This window comes from Thunnus maccoyii, chromosome 11 (genome assembly GCF_910596095.1).
Source record: "Thunnus maccoyii chromosome 11, fThuMac1.1, whole genome shotgun sequence".
NCBI lineage: Eukaryota > Metazoa > Chordata > Actinopteri > Scombriformes > Scombridae > Thunnus > Thunnus maccoyii.
Genome location: NC_056543.1, coordinates 14218727 through 14242769, shown reverse-complemented (window position 1 = coordinate 14242769; position 24043 = coordinate 14218727). Strand labels below are relative to the sequence as shown.

Below are 24043 nucleotides of genomic sequence, written 5' to 3'. Positions count from 1 at the left end.
AAAGAGAGAGGGTGGGATGACAAAACGAAGAGAGAGAAAAAGACCGAGAGACTCACCTGGCTAACTTGGATGCTGTCTGTGGCTCAGAAGAAAGGATAACATCCGAGACCTGAAAGAGTGAGAGAGGATAAGGGGGAAGAACAGTAGTGAGAGGGAGAAAGAGAGAGAGGGAGAGAGAGAGAGAGAGAGGGTGAGATTAGATTTGGCTGCCAATATTTTAGGAGTGCAGTGGCAGGTGGCACCTCAGTTAACACACACACACACACACACAGGCACACACACACACACAGACACGCACACATGCACACAGCAACAGTATATCTTAAGGACAGATGGAAAGGATGGTGTAGAGGTAGAGGTGAGAAAGTAGTAAAAAGCGGCTGAGGTGGGAGAGTATGACTGGTAGTGGTTTCCAATCAATTGTGGATCTAAAGGAAGCCCTCTGCTATCACCAAGCTGGGAATCGCAGAGTACACAGAGGAAAAACAAAGTGACAGCGACAAAGAGAGAGCTTATGTGTGTGTGTGTGTGTGTGTGTGTGTGTGTGTGTGTGTGTGAGCGTGTGCTCGGTTGGTGCGTGTTAATGCCCCGTGCAGTGTTCATTCGACAGCAGCCACAAAGACTCAGACGTACTGTATCTCCACTTCCCTGCTGCTGTCTCCTCCCCACACACACAAACACCAACACACACACACACACACACACTGTAGAAAGCCTCATGAAAGGGTAAGCAAAGCTATGCAGCTCAATTTATCAGATACACAGTCACACACAAGAGCAGACACACTCTAATTGGCTTGAGTCCACTGGCCACAGTCTGAACACACTGGTACATGTAGACACTGAGGGCCACTATGGGTATTTCAGGAAAAAAAAACAAAGGGGCAATAAGTTCAAGTCATGATGGCATTGAACTAGTCATAGGTTTAATGAACTACATAGACTATCAAGTCTCCACATACTTAGCAGCAAACATTTTCCATACTCAATCCTTTCTTGTGATGATTTTGGACAGCAAATCATTATTTCCTCATTACAGAATCTGTATAAAGAGTCAGGCGTCAGTTATTTATCCATATATCCATTCCCTGGATCACAGTAGCAACAAGGTGAGCAAACTGTGGGCTGCTGTGGCTCAGGAGGTAGAGCGGGTAATCCGCTAATCAGAAGACTGGCGGTTTGATTCCCGGCTCCTCCAGTCTGCATGTTGAAGTGTCCTTGGGCAAGATACTGAATTGCTCCTGATGGCTGTGCCATCAGTGTGTGAATGGTTAGTTCCTTCTGATGGGCAGGTTGGGACCTTGCATGGTAGCTCCTGTACCCATTCAGTGTATGAATGTGAGTGTAGTATAAAAGCACTTTCAGTAGTCGGAAGACTAAAAAGATGCTATACAAGTACAGTCCATTTACAAAGGAACCAAGAAATAATTTTGCCCCGCAACTAATTACCTAATCCTGAGAGACAAGGTTAGATCCATGAACTCCAGGGATGGCTACAACATGGAGTCCCTCTAACATACTGTCTCCTGAATTTACCCTGAAGTTTTCGTACAGCTCGTACATATCCTTGCCAGGCTTTGAATCATCCAAACTGACAAATCGATCGCCAAACTCATTGTGAAGGAGCAGCATTAACCCTTTCATGCATGAATTATGATAACCTCAGTCAGGATTTTTTTCCTAAGTGTTTTTAATTCCTCTTTAGGCATGAAAAAAAAATATTTGAACTTCATTTTTTTTTAAACACGCATTTTTCAAGGAGTTTGTCCAACTTAGTGGACAGATGATTAATTGTCATTTTCTCCCAACATAAAATCAATACTTGGAAATTTCAACAATTGTATTACTCTTTAGTTGTTACTTGATGTTACAAAATTTTATTTACCTGCAAGGGTCTATTACTATAGAAGCATTGGCAAGATATTCCTTGCCAGCAGGAGGCCATCTTGGTTTTGAGAAATTTGTATTGCACTTACAAAGGCTGGCCAATGGATGGCAGTGTATGGGATGACACACTAGAGTCCACTGTGTTGGCTGATGTGCAACTATACCATTAAAACCCATGCATATATAAGAAAACGGCTTTTGAATAGCTGTCCACTGTAGTGACCACTATGCATGAAAGGGTTAATACCAAGGTCATCATTCAAGAAGCCCTCAAGTCAAATCTCATTTTCACAATCGAAAAATGTACTTTTTTTTTTTAGCTGAGACATTGTACAGTGTAACACTGTACAACAGCATGTCAGACTAAGAACTTTTGTAAATCCTGTTTCCAAAGTACCTAACGACAAACTAATTGTAATGAAAATAGAAGAGGATGGTGGAAATAATACGACACAGAGCAAGGCGTCACATTTCTGTACACTGCTGCAACGCTCTCAGCTTCGGTGCTGAACGTTGGCAAAGTCAGCTCAACTACATTTGAACCAGACACTGGCATCACTTTCTCTATCACTGTCCAGTGTGATCAACATATCGACTCACAGTGCTGTCAGGAGCCACACAGGGGAGACACTCTGAAGTGTGCTAGGATTTTATTTCTGAACTTTGACAGATATTTAATAATTTCACATTTTTGACTGTGTGAAAATCTGTTGTTTTCACATCAGAGACGGTGACCAAAAAGACAAAAATATGAGTCTTACAGGTAAGGCGTATTGAGGAAAAAACACCAGTAATAATGTTTATTTATACAAACAACAGAAACAACAAAAAAGATCTATAGATCTATTTTACCCCGTCTACCACCAAAAAGTATTATATTCAGCCTAAAATGACAAATCAGTGTTGTCTTGGAAAATTCTGATTGGGGTACAGCCCACCCTCTTGTGAACATTACATTCACAAGTGGAGAAACACCATCTTGAAAGCTTGAAATCTCCCTCCTAAAAGCTTGTGATCATGGACACAATGAACATACAGTACCCTCATTAGTGCAGCCGTTACACTCAAGTGGCAATGCATAGCAACTTAGGACAGCTGAACTCTTTCACCTCTTTCATAATATGAAACAAAATTGTGCACGAGCCATTATGAGAAGTTGGTAACATATCACAAATAATGTATTTGTTCCAGCAGAGTATCAAGGCCTCAGACATGGATTTACTGATCCTCATCCTCAGTTCATCCAAAGTACATTAATCAATCTCCAATGAAGACCTGCAATTGATAGAGATTCTATCCCCAAACCTGAACTGGACTCTCTCCAGGCATCTGCTTTGCCATGATATTCTGTTCATGACAAAACAGACAAAATTCAGGTCTAAAGCCCCTGAATGAGCTAGACATAGAACAAGAGCTGTGGTTATATTCTTGGCACTGAGTGCACATGGATTGACTGGCTGAGTAGCTTTCAGCATCAAGCCCAGGAACCTTTACTCCTGCAGCACCTTCATCACAAAAGCCAAAGCTTTTTGCACAAAGCACTTACAGCTTGGCAATATGGTCAAAAAAAAAAAAAAAGTCTAGATTTTTTCAAGCTCGGGGATGATTTTAAATGATTTTATTTCCTGCAAAATACAGGAAGACTGAATGACTGAAGCATCACATTTTTTAGAGCGTCATGTGCAAAACAGTTGAACAAGAATAATAAAAGACCTTAACCACCTGCAAGGCTGTCATCGTTATGCAAATGAAAATAAGAGCTACCTCTTAGACTGTCAGTAAGGAATGCTTCACAGACATCCAGTTTACTAATCAGAAGTTAGAGCAGAAAAGGCTGCACACTAATTCATCTGGTCCTGCTGTTTGTGTTTCTGGACATCTGACATCTGCAACGACTCACCCTCTATCTCGACTTACAAGACTCTGGCTGGCTACGGCATTTGCTGATATGCAAAGTAACATGCAAATGAACATGAGGGTGAAATCACAAAGCTTATTTATTAAAACCATGCTACACATAAACTCAAAGTAGCAACAAATGTCACTCTTAAAGGTCTAGGAAACTGAAATCAATGATTTCTTTACAGGTGTGATGCATTTTTGCATTTTTATTTGTACCTAACGATATTAAATATGTTAAACAAAATACAAACAGTACTGAGTGGCTAGTTTAGTGGACAGGTTTTTGTGAAGACCAGTATAAGTACACTTGGTTCAAACTGCAGTACAATAATTTACACCAGTGACCATGACGTTCTTGATTGTCCACAACGCTCCTTAAAACACACGTATACTGTACACACAGGCGTATACGTTTGTTTTTTATTGCAGACTAACTAACACAGTCCTTATCTAATTAAAAGCGGATGCTCTGATGTTTTGTTTTTGCAATTGATGATGAAATGTGCTCAGATTTTTTTTATGGTAATTGTTCCCGGTGGCTGCACTATAGCCATCGTGCCGTGTCCAGACTAGTAATAGCACTGTAGAAAAAAACAGACTGAAACTGGACCACAGTTTGTCACATTTCATTCATTTCAATCCGACTACTTCATTGGTGCGTCAGGACTGTTGGTGTCTCAGGGCTCCAGCAAAATAAATGCTGATTTTTGCAACAGTGCAGCCCAACATCATCTGGCAACAAATCCCAGGCAGAATATCATACATTATATACTGTGCAGGTGATTCTATTATGTTCAACTAGTGAACAGTGAGATGGGGACGGATAGGAGAAGTTTATTGGTGTTGTGATTATTTATCCAGATTTATATAATCCTGCCTCAAACTGCTGTGCAGAGTCTTTATGCCTGATCAGTCTTGAACTTCAATTGAACTTCCTGTTTTGTCTTCTCACTGGTACCTGTAGCAACATGCCCCCTTGTGTTTTTTTTTTTTATTACGCACTGCTATTTTCAGTCTGAACACAACATGTTGTGTGCTTGCTCAATGAGGCTGACCCGTGTGCCCCTGAAGAGAAACAATAATAGGATTAGAAGACATGCCACATAAGACCAGCAGGGGGACTACAGAAGAAAGACCAAAAAAAAAAAAAAAACGCTTTGGGTTATGGTTACAGTACGCTCATAAAGCAGAAATTCATTCAGTAACCTCAGCCATTACATGACTCATGTAAACAGCTGTAATGCTTGAAATAGAAATGTATCTGTTGTATCAGACAGACAAAAAATGTGGCTAAAAAAGGCCTTCAACTTAAACAACACAATAAGAAACATGGAGGGACGAGAGGCAAAGAAAACAGTGTTTTTTTTTAATTTTTCAAAGTTATCAATTTGTTAAAGGGAGACTTGGGTTGGCATCTTAATTATTTACATATGTTTTTAATGCAAACTACTCAAAGCACAATCAGTGTTCGTGCTTGTTTAACAGCTTTAACAGACTAATGCCACTCTGTATCTGATCAAAATGGAGGCCTAACAGACAGCTATTCAGGAACACAACGGTCCCTAAGGCTTTACACCATTATTGCACAGTGTCTGTCTGAATTTTCGTCATCATCTAATAGCAGAGACACTTGCATCAATTACCTTTTTCTCCCTTCATGTGAAATGGCTCCAACAACATCATGTCTTATGAATGCATGGGATTTTCTGATTTTCAAAGGCTGCATTTGAAAAAGAAACCAAATTAGTACAAAAGCTTGTCAGTTTAATTCAATTTCTTGCTGTTGTAATCAGTCCAACACCCCGTCTTCTTCATGAGACGGAACAGCTTGTAGCAAACATCCTTACAAATAACAGTTAGCACATGTGTGTATGCTAATTTGGTGGAAATCCCTCTCCTCATTTGCAGTGCCCTTTGTAGTTCCCTCCTGATGGATGGGAACTTAAACCTCATCAGAGACCTCAGTGGGCTGTCCTGCTCAGCTTCCTGCCTGGCCTGCTGTTATCAGCAAGAACTGTTCTTAATCTGATCCAATGGTGTTTGACAAAGAAGCTGGATTCCACATGAAACACACCTCACGATTAACCCCAGAACCTGGTCAAAGTGTCACAAAAATTACCTCTGCTATATGAAGAGTTTTTGCCAAATACATACAGGCAGTTGACAGGAGATCTGCAGTCATGCTGTGAAGCAGGAACAGAGCTTTGTTGACATGAATACACCTATTAATACATGGAAGCTTGTAGTTTTAGTTTGTCTCCCCCCTCATGTTTGTACGGCTATAGAAGGTATTAACTTCAACATCAGCATCTTTATTTTTCTGTTTCTGTATCTTCTCATTCTGCACCAGAGTTCAAGCTTAGTGGTATTTGCACAGCTTTAGTTTGGTCGTCTTAAAATTAACAATGTGAGAGTAACAGTCTCGCCTGGTATTTTAAAACCGTATGTTATCCAATTACCTTTCAGCACTTCACATCAAACAGAGGCTGTGTGGTTGGATGTGTCATGGTGTGGGACACTACTTGGCTATTTGTCGGATGTGTTGTTTACTTTCTGAGCAGTCGGATGCAAATTTAAGTTGAGAGGCATTTTTCAGGTTGTGTTTGGATTACGATTTAATGAAACAAACATTTGATCCCTGCAGTATAGTTATGAATGGAAAAACCAATGTGAAGCTGTACATGATTCACCTATTCCACTGTTCTTTGAGGGACCTCTCAGCTGTGAAATAATAACAATTCACCATCATGCCAAAGCCAGGAGACCCTAACAGTCTGTGACAAAGAAAATCAGAAGTCATCTTGAGAACTAGAATCAGCTGATGACACTCTTACTGCAAAGCATCAGGTTTGATTTTGTGTCATCAGTGAGTTGATAACAGGTATTTTTCAATATAATCCAATAATATCCACTATTTTGACTCACAGAATTATCTCCTCCTTAGTTTATTCATCCAAACAGAAACAGATGAAATTCAACTGTGATGAGATTAGATTAGATTTAAGTAACTTAATCAAAATAAGAAAGAAAGAAGACAGGCAGACAGATATTAAAATTTGATCCAGTTTATGTTTGCATCTGCAAAAATGCCTGAATTGAGATTCGGAAATCAAATTATCCACTATTATCATCCGAAGACATCAACATCCAGAGGAATAATAAATTGATTTATTCCCAAGGGCACTTAGCAGCAATATATGCAATCCTTTACAAATATAGTGTTATGGATGAACCACTACAATGGCAGGCCTGTTTACAATGCATATGAAATTGTACATATCATGTTTTGTCCAGGACTGGGAATTAAACAGGACCACATTTTACCAACTGAAAGGTTTCTGCAGTTGGTCAGTCTGAGTGCTGATGATAAACTGCTTGAAAAAGAGCTTTTGTAGAAAAAATGTTAGGCCTATTCCCCAAACTAAATAGTTGAAAAAGTATTGTTTTGGTACTGAAACTCAGGTGTGACATTAGCATTAGTATCAAATCAGCCTTACTTTTGTAAGTAGTGTAATTGTTGGGTCTTCTAGGAGTGTCACAACCTTTTTAAGCCCTTATTTCTCTCAATCATTCTTGCTTAAATAGCACAAAAAGCAGTTAAGTTCCTAACTGCATTTTGGTAAAACATAGACAGAACACCATAACACTGCAACCAATTCATAACTCCCGTGCACACAGACAACCCCTTTTGGTTCTAGAAAAGCAGCAGAATCTCCTAATGCCAACAGGATGTACACACCATGAGGCAGCAGGACAGAGAAAGCAAGGCAGACAAAGACGGAGAAATGAATGACGCAAGGACATTTGAGCTGAAGAAAAGGTCCAGAGACATAGTCACTCAAAAGAAGACAAATGATGCCACGCATCTCTTCTCGTCCGCATCCATTCATGTATCTCTTTCTTTCTAAACTAAATATCCGCCCTCTGCTTGAACAATAAACATGAGGCAAATAACATTTGAATGTCATGATGGGGGAGTATTCAGTATTAAACAGGAAGAGAAACTGCTTCTCTATGAAATCGGTCTTGTTTAAACTATTTAGGGATCTGAGGATCAGAAGAGGTGAACAAAGAGAGAAGTGTAAAGATGAGTCAGATAGGCACTATTATGTCACACCAAGCTATACAACATTAAATGACCTTAAAGCGACCTTAAAGCCAAAATGGTGGTAGTCCATTAATTGATTAGTCAATAAACAAAACAAAACAGCAACTATTTTGATGATTGATTAAATGTTTGTGTGACTTCTCAAGCAAAAAAGACAAACATTTACTGGCTCCAATTTCTCAAATGTGAGGATGTGCTGTTTTTATCCATTTATATAAAAGTAAGTTAAATATCTTTGGGTGTTTAATTGTTGGCCGAACAAAACAAAACATTTCAAGAGGACACCTTGGACTCTGAGAAACTGTGATGGTCGTTTTTAGCATTTTTTTTAGACATTTTATAGACAAAACAATTAATCAGTTAATCAAGAAAATAACTGAAACAGTACTTTACAATAAAAACAACAATTAGTTGCTGTGCAACATAATGCGCCATGCTGTGGCGGCTTGCCAGTTCTTAAATAACTGGTGCCTTCTGTTCAACAATATTGTTCGAAGACTTAAAAAATCCACACTCGTAGTACCCTTCCTGAACCTTTTAACTGGCTTACTTTACAATTTATATTTAGACTGATGTATGGCAGCCAGTGTACAGTAATTCAGACTCATGAGGCACAAAAAAATGTGGTAAAGTGAGGTAAATGATGTGTCAGGGCAAGCTCTCCTGTTTTTCCTACTGTTCCTACAAGAAGCCAGGAAATTCCACAAGTGTGAAAAAGCTATCCTGAGTACCAATTTTAGATCATTACATAAATAAAGGGGGAGACAGTGTACAAGAGGCAACACTCATACAACTGAGTGAACCTCAGTGTCATCCAGGACAATCATGGAGTACAGCTCGTCAGATGTGATACATTATTACACTATAGTCTACTACTTTAATGTGGCATGTAACATAGTAAACTTATTAGCAACTGGTGCTATCACTGCATCTATTCATGTTGGGCTTAGGTCACATTTCTCCAGGTGCTGGTCCTGTATTCCTCATAAAGACTCTATGAGCTCTATTCTCCTTAAACATGGCACAAACACACATGGGTGTGACCAGCACATTTTTTTAAACTTTGGTGACCACAAGTGGAACAAACCTGGTGCAGTCACAATACAGGCTGAATACATTATGAGTAGGAGCGATACAGAATCCGCAGGAAGAGTTGAGGCAGGCTTCAGTAACATTGAATCACATGACCTCTTCTAATCCCTTTTAAAAGCAGCAACAGGTGAATCCAGGGAGGAGAGAATTTTAAATTGCTTTCACTAATGCCATGTCTACACAGAAAACGTGTTTCAGTCGTCCATCTCAGGTCTGTCTGACAGAACAGATATTGACTTTAATCAATACAGAGGTCTACACAGGCTACATGAAAACAACCAAAGCATATTCTTATACTTCAAGTGTATTTGAATTTACTCTGTTTTGCATGCATAACTATAATAATTGTGTGTTGAGCTCTGATCACTTCCAAAACCCGACTGATCTACACTCAATAATGTGTGGGAATCCATCCCAGGTAGATGTGGTTTTTTTTTTTCCCATCCGCATACTGCAAAGACCCTCCCCAACTCTGCCTCTGATTGGCTCTGACCCTGATACTCTTACCATAACCCTAACCATCTCACTCCTCACGCCTAAACCTAACCAACCTAACCAACAATGGCAACAAATACTAGCCAATCAGAGGTAGAGTAGGGTGGGTCTTCGTGGAAATGCGGGTGGGAAAAAAATAAGGCCATGTAGACAAACTGAGCACTAGCTGCTGCTGTTGCCCTGCGAACGTGCTTCTCATGTTACACTTGTTCACTGCACATGGATCATTTTCTGGTGTTATTTGGATACGTTTCCATACACAGAAGCCACTGAAAATATTTTGAGACATGACTGCAAGTGGCAAAATGGAAAACTCACTGTAATAATTCTCTTGACATGACAGAAAAAAGTTCTGACTTCTGCTTACAAGCCTTATAAAACTGTCCAAATAGATTTGCTGAATTTGCTTATGACCCATCCTGAGGCCAGGATTTTACTGTTAAACTGGGAATCAGGGAGTTAATAGCTTTCCAGTATGATGTTTAGCTTTCCAATCTATCACTGTGTCAGGAGATTAAAATAATGAATAAAGTTACCCCTGCTGTGCCATCCTTGCGTTAAATTATGCACAGCCCCTCTCTCAAATCAAAGACTGTAGATGAAACACACGTTTTATTCCTGCTGTTGGGCGATGACTGCAGGTTTCAAATCAACTGCATGGAAAAGATCAGACATTCTACAAGTTGTTGTGGGAAACTCACTCATCAAACAGTATTGATGTTTCTGCAGAACTCCAGGTCACTGAAGTCTTCTCACTGTTCCCATTAAAAATTGTATTTTGATGCACAAAAAATCATTCTGCAGTCCATGAAAAAATGTGTAGCGAACTGAAGCAGGCAAAACTTGACATGCATGAAATGCGTGTTTCATGATTTTGGAAAGGTCTGTATGTGTGTGTGCCACAAAAATATTCAATAAGAGGTGGTCTGGGCAGGTTTTTAACACAATTTAGTTCCAAATGTTCCAAAACGATCAAAAATCTGCATAAACACAGCCTCCACATCTTCACTTCTCCTCCCACCTCAGCACAAACACATTCGGTTGGATCCAGGAAATTACCAAACAGGCACAGGGCCAAAAGAAATGGACCAGTGCGAGAGGAAAACTGCATAAAGACTGTGTTTGCTGTACTGCTGGCATTGCGCCGACAGGCTCATATATAGATGTGTTTCTACTCAAGTAAAATTTTGCCCAGAACTTTTCATCCATTATGGCGATGTTCCTTTGCCTTGAAGGGAGCAACACCATAATAGTTTAATGATTATTCCAGGTGCAAAATTTCAGAACTACCTGTTTTCATGCGTTGAGTATTCCATGAACTGCAGCCATATTTATGCCTCGTTGTTTGTTCTGTTGCCTCTGTTCTGAAGTGTGTGCGCATGTGTGTTTCTATGAGACTGCTGAGAGGTTGGAAAAAGTGAGGCACGGGAAGGCAGCTGGTTGGGTCCTCCAAAGCCTCTGTGGCCTGTTCTGAACCCACATCAGTGACTCTTCTGCTGGGTGGGGTTTGGAAGATGCTGTCCTGCTTTCTTTAGCTGAAGCACACGCGGGGCCCACATGAAAATGTTTGCTGACAGTCACTGCGAGGATGTTGGTTGAACAGAAAGAGGACTTGTTAATTTGTTGCAATTACATGGTTTTCCTAATTAGTGTGCTGTGGTTAATTTTAATTTAATAGCATCAATAATACAACTAAATCTGGAACAGCCAGTGTTCACATAAATTATGGCGCTGGTTACTGTAAACAATAACTTCTCTTGTACTGCTATTTCCACCGCAGCTAAACAGGGAAATACTCTCTGAGGAAACACAAAGATGGAATTTGATGCTAAAAAGACTGGAAATGTGGCAGATATCCACTTGATATGACTAACTCAGACTGTTGAAGCCTCATATAAGCTTCAGATGAACTTTTAAATGCATTTTGGCATTAATAGTGCACAAAATGACTGTGTGGACACACTGTGGATTTTGGCCTCTATCACTTACACTGAAAGCCCATTTGAAGGGGATCTTTCAACAGCCAGTATGAACAGGAGGAATGATTACAGTGAGGAAAACCTCTTTTAGTGTTCATATGGGCACCTGACTGTTTTGGACTGAATTGTGGACCTGTTCTTTAATCAAAAAACATGGGTATTAATAGCTACCGGAACTCTAAGTGGTATTCATTACTTATTCACTAATCACAATATCTCACAATTTGAAAAAACATTGCATCCTGATACCACTGATCGCTTACTTAATGACTAATTTGCCTAATATCAGCTTTCACACATGCTGATTTTTCTGTTACTTTGACAGAATTTGTTAATACATTATTGTGTAAATAAGGGTGCTGGTGTTAAATTAGCGACAGCAGGTTGACTGCGAAAGACAATGCAACGTGACTACTTAACCTCCATTCTTACATGTTTCTTTAGACTGGTGTAGGATGCATGTTTGTCGCCATGTATGGACTAAAAGGGGAGTTAAGGAATATCGGTGGTAATGTGTAAATGGTCACATACCATTAGAAATATAAACTTTTTCTTGAGAGATTGTCAGAGCCCAATACCTTTACTGAAACAGTTTGGGCAAATAATTCTTTTAAGAGTATCAGCCTACATGCTATTTGTTATTTGTGTGAAGCCCAGATAGCAATTAGAGTCTAAAGACAATGATTAAATGATGTGAAACTATTAGTTTGCAGCAACTTTCTTTTATATATATACATTTTTTTAATATATAAAATGTTTGGCCATGCAATAACAATTCTGTTTTAAAACAAGAGCTCATATGTGGTCTCATTATCCAGCCAATTAAGTATTTATATCAAGCCCTAATTAGGCAGTATTGTTTCTAGTCAACCTGCCTGTTACAACCCTTAATTTAGCATCCACTGCCCTGGTTCAACATTTTGTTTTCTACTCATAACTTATTATAAAATATATAATATAAATCCAATCACAACAACAAGAATGAATCTAGAGGAAAAAGCAAAGAGAATTATGTAAAGGATGGTATGAAAAGAAACACATTCATATGGTCATTAGCATTTTAAAGTAGCCTTTTGTATAGAAAATATAAACCACAGTCCTGAAGAACACTTATCTTTCTCATGCTTTTGCCGCACACTGGTGAAACACTATAAGGATTGTATTATTACAGTTAAAACTGTATGTATAATGCATAATGCATGAAAGTGTATGTTTTAAAATGATAAAAAAGGAAGCACTGGGGCTCTTTCAGACAAGTGTTTCTGCTATAGTCAATGAAAATAATTTCCTTTTGCAAATGAAAACGGAGAAAAAGAAACAGACTGGGAGATTAGAAAGGAGTGACAGAGTGAACCTTCAAAATCGTTTTGGGTTTTTTTTTGGCTACAAATTACGGACCCCAGCAAGAATAGCTCATGTGCTGGTAACAAGTAATGGGGGTCCAAATAAATAAACAAATTCTTTTTTTTTTTTGCTGTGAAGGAAAGAGAAGGAAAACAATACAAGTAATAACAAAAGCTTTACACACATTAAAGAATAAATGACCTTGGTAAAATTAGATTTTTCCCCTCCATTTGTCTCTGTCTCCTTGCTGTCTCTACCTCATTTTGGTTCTCCCCCAGTCTTTCTCTTTCTGTTTCAGCAGCATTTCTCATCAGTCACATTAGAAAGGAAGCAACCATTCCTTTAAATGTATGCGGGGCGGACTTTACCATTAGGCAAGGTAGGCCACTGCCTGGGGCCCCCAACTAAAAAGGGCCCCAAACTGCTATAGATTTATTATGATGTGTAGATATAAAACATATAAAATTATGTTAATATTCCAACTCATTATACCCTGAAATTACTTACAAAAGGAGCACCAAAACCAATGAATGTCAATGTGCAACCCCTCCACACACTACAGATTAATGGACTATTCCATCTCTGGACGAGCAGCTGCGACCACTGTGCACCTCTCGACCATGGATGTATTATGCTCTCGACTCATGTTGCTAATGATGCCGAAAGTCCTCAAGGTAGCGTGCAATTCAACACAACATCAAACAGTGAAACAAAATTATCACAGTGAGCATTTCAAAGGAAAAAAACAAAGAAGAAAAGTAAAGCAATCATTGTAAAACCCCCAAAGTTAATCTGCTTTTCTGTTGCTCCCCCTGAAACAGTTAGCAGGACCACAGTTACTAACGCGTTCCTGTCGCATCAACTCACTTGTTAGATGATGGAGGCACCGACACGCTTGCCCCCCAAACCCTCATGAAAACAGACAAGAATAATGACGATAATATAAGAAAAAACTGCAATCAATGAAGAGTCAGAGTCAATGAGTAGCCAATGATAAAAGAAAACTGCTTTCAGGACAGAGGAAGAAAGGAAGACAATGTGCAGCAACATGTTCGACCCGGTGATGGAAGAAGTATTCAAGCAACATCTGAAAGTAAATTTTAACATAATTTTAACTACCTTATATACTGCTGGATAGTTTGTTATATAATGATGCATCATAATTTATCAGTTCAAATCAATTTCTTTTGTATCAAAATTCTTAAACTGCAAATGTAGTGGAATATAAAAATTAAGTAGCATAATATCAAAAAATATTCAAGTAGCCTAACTCACTTGAGTAACTTTTTGATTAACTTTTCACTGGTTGGTTCAGTGAGCAGTTAAGAGTAGCAGAGGAAAAACCTGGTGAATGATTGCAGTTATCGAAATCATCAACCTCCTCAATACCATATGGTGAAAACAATCTGTCCTCACAAGAAAAGTATAGTATAGTTACGTTTACGCAGCATTAGTAATTATGACCCGGGCAGTGACACGCAGGTCGAGACATTTTTTTAAAAATTGTAATGTTGTGATGTTTACTTTTGTCATGATAAAGAAGGGTGCGTAACTTTAAGGAAGTATAAACCACGTTTCAAATGATCATTTTAACCAAAACCATGATCTTTCCCTAACCTTAACCAAGTAGTTTTTGTGCCTAAACCTAATCAGACCTTAACCACAGCTTATTTATTTATTTTTTAACAATGATTTATAACGGTTTTGGAAAGTGGCATATTACGCTCTTATGTGTCGTTCTGCAATGCATTACTACAGCTGCTACATGGTGTAAATGTGACTATGGGCCTTTTTTTGCCAGCCAAATTTTAGACCTATACTGTCATTTAATAATTAGGATGTGTTGGGTGAAAAGTAACCAAGTACATTTACCCAAGTATTTTGCTTACAGTTATGAGGTACATGTACTTTAATATTTCCATTTTATGCAACTGTATAGGATACTTCTTCTCAGCTAATAGGAGGGATCAGTTCCTTCTATTACAGAGACACTGTTAGTGTCACTCTGCTACATTTATCTGACAGTTTGTTACTGGTTACTTTACAGATTAAGATTTTACACACAATAAAAAATTAAACTATCCAGCAGTATATAAAGCAGTTAAATTGAGCTCTACCTTGAATATACGTTAAGTAAATGTAAGTACATTGTGCTACTAATATTTCTGCATTTTTATCTATGTAAATCTTTGAATGCAGGACTATATTTAATGTAGCGTTAATAGTTTAAAGTTTTGAGTAGTCTTCTTCTTCTACTACCGCCAATACCAACATTCTTGGGCTGCAACATAAACAGCACCACTCAATTATATTACCAGCAAGCTAATGAACACTCCCCAGCCTGCGATCTCGCATAAACACACCGGTGCGAACATACCTGTAGTGCTTGCACACATACAGTATGCACACTCACTCACTTGCAGTCACATAAGAACAGCTTATCTTGACCATCACTGTTAATCAGGTGCAGGTGGACGCAGATTTCACTGCCACCATAGACTTAAAGACCGGCGTTCATATTATTATTTTCTCATAACCACACAAGGTTTTAAGAATACTACTGCTAATGTTGTGTTCAACACTGAGAGACTAGACAGTTTATTCTGGATAACACGATCCTACTGTGCTTTGATAGAGCAAGTGACCAAACAAGAACAAAAAACAATAGGATCTCTCTTTATTATGTTGTGAGAACACAGCCTGCTGTGACAGACTTTTACTTAAATGTTTGACAAAAGGCATGTCATACAACTGCAAAGTGATCAGAAACAGTGGTGAGATTCAGAGGAATACCTTATCAGAAGCTCTGGTAATGTAAATTTTAGCATGCTAAGATAAGATAAAAAGTAAAGAGAAAATGAGAAGTGCATGAGCAAAACACTGAGAGTGCTTGATAAAACAATTAGAAAAATGTTCTTTCTACAGCTAAAACCATGTCCTGTATGATCACAGTGATAGATAGATAGATAGATAGATAGATAGATAGATAGATAGATAGATAGATAGATAGATAGATAGATAGATAGATAGATAGATAGACAGATATCATGTCCTACATGGCCTACAAATATTACAGAGAAGATCATTCTAGCACTAACAAACCGTGAGAAAACACTTTAATGTGATCCAAATTTTGGGTTTAGTGTATCCTACATTAAATAACATATAGGACTCACTGCAAAGCTTATTCTGTGACCCTTTCAGGCAGTGTACAATGTGTGTGTGTGAGTGTTAGTGTGTGTGTGCGTGTGTGTGTGTGTGTGTGTGTGCGTGTGTGTGTGTGTGTGTGTGTGTGTGTGTGTCTGTATCAGTGTCATAGAGATAACTATCAGGGGAGCAGTGAAACAGTGAGCCACAGCAGGCAACACAACTGCTGTTGAATTAATAAACAACTGCAGGCTGGAAGCCATGATTAAGTGTAAGTGTGTAGGTAAGGTTTCCTACATTTCAGTGTTAACATGGTGACTGAAATGTATCTCTAATACTTAAATCATTGTAATGTGTATTATACAAGTATTTCATATCAAAGTCATTTTCAAACATAGCTTTTATGATTTAGTAACATTGATAATTTAGTAATCTAAATTATTTGTGTACCCAGGATGTCCTGGTAAATGGTAACGATACCATTAGCATTACAGTCATTTCACTCATTGTAATTCAAATCATAAATAATTTAAATCAGGAGACACATGATAAAAAATGTTGTTAAGAAAAAACTGATTCGATTTTGTGGTAGACTCCATCTGAGGTAAAGAATACTCAAATAAGGGATGAGCCCTACAACTGGTTAGTAACATAAACCATCTGACCATCATCGCTCTGATGATCACAGTCAGATACTGGTGGTCAATAATGGTGCGGTCATAATGGATTTCGGAAAGACAATATTTATTCTCATGATGTGGCAAAAAGCAGGCAGGATGGAAAATGGCGATGGCAGGGTTATAAGTAAAAACTGCTGGAAGCTGAGAACAGAGGCTAGAGAGGCTAGCAGGCTAACAGCAACAATCCACAAGTTGTAAATTATACAGCCTCTTATTAAACACTTTATTGCCATTAACCTCTCTCATTGATCATGCAGTCACTGCAGCAGAGCATCATTCAATGCAGTTATATAAAGAAGGATATAAACAACTGGTATTTCCTGATGGAGTGGTAAATCCCACCTCCTTGCAGTCAGTTTAGTCACATTGAAGTAGGGCTGCAACTAACAAGTATTTTCATTATCAATTAATCTAATGATTATTTTCTCAATTACATGAATAATAGTTTAGTCTATAAAACATCAAAAAACTAGTCAATCACATCAAATGTTTTGTTTAGTCTGACTAACAGTCCAAAACACAAAAATATTCAATTTACTATACTGTAAGACAAAGGAAAGCAGCAAATCTTCACATTTGAGAAGCTCGGACCAGAGAATGTTTGGCATTTTTGTTTGAAAATGGACTTAAATAACCATCAAAATAGTTGCCAATTTGTGAACATTAAGTAAATAACAATAAATAAATCTTTCCCCCTTCCTCAAATGCCTTTTTTTTTACAGAAGACATTTTGACGTGTCACAGTAGAAAAAGCACAGCTGTAAATAATTAGATCAAAGATTGCTGAATTCCATTTAGCTGTTTCAGTTTCAGGGTCCTGGTGTTGTTGTGCATGCTGGCTCACCGTCACACTGTCATGGCTTACTGGGACACTTGTGTAGAACAGAGCCATCATTAATGGTATTAGTAACACCTGCTATGATGCAAAATGTCTACTGTTTCAAAAGCCTTGGAGCACTGAACTGGGAGCATATTTCTACCTGACCACACCAGGAGGTTGCATGCTAATTTGACTGATAAAGGGTATGCTGATTGATGATTGGCTCCTGGTTGAGAGAGAGTAATGTTGCTTTAATCCTTAATTGACTGGATCATGTGAACCCTGGGTGACTGGCTTTAGATTTTAAAGTGATACTCCCACCAATATTCAAACACTCAGCTATGTAAGAAACAATGGATTATACTGGATTCTAACAGCGACCAGTATTCACTGTGAAAAGTCAATTTCTCTGCTCTGTATCTACCTGTATGTTCAGTATGTTCCTATTTTCACCAAAATATGGATAAAACCACAACGTTGGACTGCTACTATTGTGCTGGGGTGAAAGGAACGATACGTCCAATTATGTTGACCAATGAACATACCCCCCACCCCCCCTCCCCCACACATGAACAACGTTTCCACAATGTTTACATTTGTATAGTAATACATACAACATCTGTCTCTGCTTGTCTGTAAGGTTTTTAAAAAATCCACACAACATTTATCTGATTCACAACTGACATATTATACAAACATATTTCCTGGGGTTTAATGAGTGTGTGTGTGTCTGTCTGTCTGTGTACGTTTACATGCGTGTTTGTGTGATATTGGTTAGCTCGAGGGAGTGATGGGGGATGCTGTGGGTGGTGATGAGCAGCCTCTCAGTTGCCACAGCAACACCCTAACTCAGTCAGTCTCCATGGCAACTGATAACTACATTAGCTGATTCAGCCTAAGCGAAGGTTCATATCAGAAGGAAGGAAATGCTTCTTTGTTTGTTTTTTTTTGTTTTTTTATGGCTACAGATGAGATACTTTAGCAAAAATCCAGCTCCTATAAAGCCACTACTAAATTTGTGGGGATAAAAAGTAACAATGATTCTTGACTGACAGTATATTGGTTAAATTGATGAATGGTTAAAGCACTTATAATTGATATTGTTCATAATAACAATGTATCAAATGACAATGTGCAATGTTAGAAGCGTCACTCATAGTGATGAACCCACAGATAACTTACCCCCCCCAACTCTGCAGCTTCCTTCAGTTTTACAGAGCTTTATAACGAGTTTCAGCTAATTGTTTAGCTGTCTAGTGTGCAAATTTACTGTTTTGGTTCAGTCTCACTGCTCTCATTTTCAGCCAAAGCAGGCAGCAGTTTTCAGAGAAAAGCTCTAAAACCCACTGTATACTACCTGCTCAGCACCACCACAGACACAGTTAGCAATAACTGGTGATCTTGTTGGAGCATTTAGCGACTAAAGGGCCAGATATTTCCCTCAGGAGTTGGTAGAGAGCATAAAGAGAGCTAAAAGAAAGTGAATATTGGACTTACATTCACCAGGTGGAAAGAAACACAACTCCAAACGAATGATAAAGTTACTCCGTAACTGCTGGATGTGTAAATAAGCAACTGTTTGTTAAGAAGTTCTACATATCAACTTAAAAGATGATGGTATTTCAGTGTTGTGTTCACATGTTGTTTCCACTGCCCCCAAGTGGCCAAAAAATCAGTTAATGCAGGTTTAAAGATAGATTATCAAACTGTTATCTGAGGGAGCTGACAGACTGTCAGTTTAATTTGGTGCACTTCAAGAGCAGACAGTAGCACAAACTAACTTTGTATGAAAACAGAGTTGAAGTGTGTTAATACTGAATGTCAAGGAAATTTTTACATCATGTTATTTGCACAAATGTGATCGCTGGACTGTTTTTGTGGTCAGTATTCACCTTAAATAACCAATGTATAGACTATACAGACATTAGCTATAGCTAGCCACATAAGCAACTAAGTTTTTAGAGTGTGTCTGATCATGTTTGTGTGACATCTTGCACTTTGACTGATCACAGGATTCACAAGGAATCACAAGACATAAAGCATTTTTGCTTAAGTTGAAACATTTATACCTTTTTTTTTTTTTCCTTATTTCAAGTTGCATGGGTGAGGTCAACTTACATCTTAATTATGAAACTCCATAATTCACTTTGTATTGACTCTGAACACAATTTTGAAGGGGAAAGTGGTGAAGATAATTAGGTAAAATAACATGGGAAGCCAGCCTTTGGGGCCAGGAGAGAGTCTCCAACCCAACAAATTCTATACAGCTGCAAGTAATCGATAAGGGTTGATCAAAGACACTGAAGCATAACTTCAACCAATGGTGTAGCACCTTTACCCCTGGCACCATGATAAATAACCCAATTAGCACAAACACAACCCACAGCAGATAAATACTATAACTTGACCTTGGTTATAATTTTCCCTCAGTCTAACCACATTTATTATTGCAAAGGAAACAGAGAGGAGGAACTGGGGTGAGTAGATTGTGTGTGAGATTAGAGGAGAAATGAGCAAATAAGAGGACAGTGAGAGGAGGTATCATTGCAATTGAAGAGACACTCAAGGACAAGTGACATTAAAGGATTTTCTATATTTTTCTTACTGTCAACAAATTTCATGTGAAGAGCCAAACCAACAATGAATTGATCCTACTTTATTGTGTGTGTATCCAAAGCCTGATATATTGACTGATAAGATTATTTCTCTGTGCCGTAGAGCTCCATTGTTGTTGCACTGGGTGACATGTTCCTTCACCCCAAAGACTATGGGCATGCTAATTTGTTTAGAAACAGCTCTAAAGATTAAAAACAGTGATCACATTTTCAGTCTCCGGAGAGTAGTTTTGTGTGAGGCGGACGCCACTGAGCATGCACTGGAATGCAATTCTGTTTACAGAGCTTCGCTAGCTTGTTGTGTTACATATCACAACCTCTTGACATTATACATTATAAATTTCTCATAGAACTTCAGTACTAAGTACTTAGTATTAAGTAGTATGTGAGGCAGATGTCTGCCTCACTATCTTGTCTGATGGAATAGGTATGTTTCAAACAATACACAGCAGTACAAAGAGCATTTTAAACATCATCACAACCACTTCCACCATCGCCTTCTGTTGTTTTCATCAACCAATCAACAATCCACAATATTCAGTTATATCAAGGAGTCATATAGGAGTTCCTACACCTGTATCTTTTTATTTTTTTAGCTACTAGGACACTGAAAGGATGGCTAGATGGTAGCGCCAATAAATGTAAAGGTCAGTATTATCTCCAAAAGAGCAAAGTCAACACAAAATGTAACCTACCCTATAAAGAGCCAGAGTGCTTGCCTTACAGAGCTCAGATAATTACTATTTACTAATTTGGCACCATCTAACCATCTTGTTTTTCCAGTAGAGCCATGTAAAACAACGAAGCTGTGACTGTCTCTTCTGTCAATAAAACTGACTCAATAAATGTTTGTCAGCTTGTCAGGCATCATGGGTTTTGCTCTCTCTCTTTCACACACCAATACTACTCGACTTTCATTCTCTCAGTGTACTGTACTGTATATGTAACAATATATACAGAAGACCCAATAGTGAGAAATAACTATCAATAATATCTCCCCATCACAATTGGATTACTCATGCCAGGTTGCCATGGAAGCAAAAGGGGGCATCACTGCAATGGCTGAGCAAATACACATTTGGAATATAAAATGTGATATAAGCGTGATCATGTTGATCCAGCCTTGTATTTCTATGTGTCCTGTCCCCTGCAATCAGTTACAACATTATAAGGAAAGAGCTGGCAGGCTGCAAACACTCCCCTCTCCACAATTCCTTCATCACTCCTCTTATCCCTCCAGCCCCTGCTGCTGAAAACAAGGGAAGGGCACATAAACCTATGTGCTGCAACACAGCAGAACACTGCAATGAGCAAATCAAAGAGAAGGCATACCTGCTGACAAGACGAACATGGATTGGAGGCTGTGAAAGGGCAGCCGGCATTACTGTGTGTGCGTGTGCATGTGTGTGTGTGTGTGTGCCTGTGTGTGTGAGAATGATGAGTGGGTTTGGCTTAATGGCTTCCACTGGGAGAAAGCAACAAGTCTCAATACACTGTTTTAGCAGCAATTGTAAACCTAATGATATCAGTCTAACTAGTGGGATTTGTCTCACTCATCAGAGTGAGTTGTAAGGGGGACTGAATGTAGGCTAGAGGGGTTTAGGCTGGACAGTAGGATGTGTATTTGGGTTAGTTGGAGCTTCCTGAGGTGAGTTCGAATGAATGTGGGCTAGGCATTTAAGGTAACATTTTATTGGACAATAATTCAGAATAATTTTTTGAATTACAAGAAGAGAGTTCATGAAGTCACAGAGTAAGATTGTGTGATTTGTAAACAACCAGAAAGCTAAACAAAAGGCTGCCTTGATATTACCGATCCATGCAAATAAACCCCTTTTTAAAATAACTGACCTGGGAAACTGTTTGAATTTCTGACCATTTTCTTTAATATAGTCAAACAGGTGCCTACTGGTTAAGACATATAACTGCAACATCATTCCCCATCTCTCTCTCTCTCCCCTTGTTTCCTGTCATCTCTCTACTGTCGTTATAATAAAGGCATAAAATGCCTAAAAAATATACTCTATATCTAAAAAAAAGATAGTGAAACAATCTGCCACTAGGCTGTAATTATTTTTGCCAATTCTGTATCCTGTTGCATTAGTCTGACTTATTCTGTTTTAGATAACAACAGTAATTTCCTGACTATTCCTAAAACAAGGGAAACTGTGCCAGAACAAATTACATTATCTCATTTCTCTTATCTCTTCAAGGCTAAATATGAAATTACTTGTTTAAAGTGAATAGTTTGCACTGTCAGGATTAGTCTGTGCTAAATGTGTTAGATGCGCTTAATTTGAGTCGTATCATTATGTAACCTCTGAATGCAGGCTGGCAGGTAGTTTGGTCTCTACCATGTTTGTTTTACTTCTCACTGGTCTTACAGTGCATGACGTCCTCACTGAGAAAGGTATTTATGAGCAGTTCCAAGCTGAACAATTTGACCAAACAACATCATATTGCAAATTTAAATTCCAATATCTCACACATCCACCTCCACTTTTCTTCTTACCTTTTTCCATCCTTCCTAATCATCAAATTCCCACCAAGACATATCCTGCAATAGGCCATTGTGTATGTGTGTGTGTGCATGCGTGTGTGTGTGTGTTCCCCTGTTGTAATCCTGTAATTTCCTCCAGGAGGGAGGTTCCCCTCACACTTAATCGTATATAAACTAGACTTAATCCTTGTAATCTAATAACCATTGTTTGTGCAGGTTCTTTAGTATGGCTTTACTTACAGTAACCCTCCATGATTTTCACTGTATTTTTGTATTCAGGCAGGTGATAGAAAGGGGAAAGGCAAGTCAGAAATACATATTTTAGTTTAACAAAATGTCATGATTAAGTCATTCCATGTTTTGTACTGCCACTTTCCCTGAGCCTGCCTTGTTTAAATCTAATTAAATTCTACATTAATATAATTTGGCTTTCAGCAGTCCCAAAAAGGAGAATAAACTTCCTCCATATAAATTTATAATAGACAGAGGGAGATGAAGTGATATCCAACTCTTATTAAGATATGTATCCTTTTTACATGTTTGAATTCAATAAATGTGAGCAAAATCAATTTATGAGGCATATTTAAACACATTTAGCAGCTTTCTTCTAAATTAATGTCTTCTAAAAACATCTGATTTAGAGTACTCTTACCCTTTAATATGTGTTTCATTTGAAATTGTTACACTGCATATCTAAATATAAAATAGTAACTGAACATGAGAGACAGCAACTTGCCCATGAGGGATAAACTCAAGCTGCCTTTAATCTATCGATCTCTTTTATCATGGCATATGGTAGAAGAGGCAATAGGCACAAGGGACAAAGCCAGAGGCTCCACTGGTACACTCATCAATCATTTTAGGGAAAACACACCAGCAACCTCCTCTTGTGGCCACAGTTGGCTGTGGTGCACTTACTGTAGTAGAAAAGAGGTGAAAAGCACTTGCTACAGTTCTCTGGAAGGACGCAACATCCCGCACATGCTCTGTGATCTCCTTCCATAGGTCAATATTTTAGCTTCTTTTACAAATTAGTGGGCTGTTTATTTACAGCAGCACATCCTTCTCTGTTTCAATGGGGGAAAAAATAAAAATTGTGCTAATTTTTCCTTTTATTCATTGCCATTCTGGTCAAGGAGATTATGAAGGACGATGCTTTCCAATTCCTAATATGAAATTTCTTAGGTACTGATTCATGCAATTACTGATTAACTTACATTACATCCCCTTATGTGTTTGTAAATAACAGATTTTTTGTGAGCTGATGAAAATCAACCAAAAAGAAGAGTGGTTTAATACCATCTGGACCTATAACTGGTTCCTTTGGCAACCAATCCTCTCTTTTAACATACATGAATGTTGTCTTTTGATGGTTTAAGTAACCTTGTTCAGCCTTACATGGGTTGACTGAACAGGCACTTTAGCAGGAGTACAGGTGTAGTATGTGGTATGAGGCAGGGTGAGATCAAAATAG

At 38.4% G+C, this 24043-nt stretch overlaps 1 protein-coding gene across 1 annotated transcript in view; it reads right to left on the bottom strand.

Moving 5' to 3' along the window:
* Positions 1-24043, bottom strand: part of map2 (microtubule-associated protein 2) — a 112557-nt gene that overhangs the window by 70978 nt on the left and 17536 nt on the right. The window contains exon 3 of the mRNA XM_042425357.1: positions 57-109. The gene's annotated coding sequence lies outside the window, so the exon portion shown is untranslated. The remainder of the gene's footprint in view (positions 1-56; positions 110-24043) is intronic.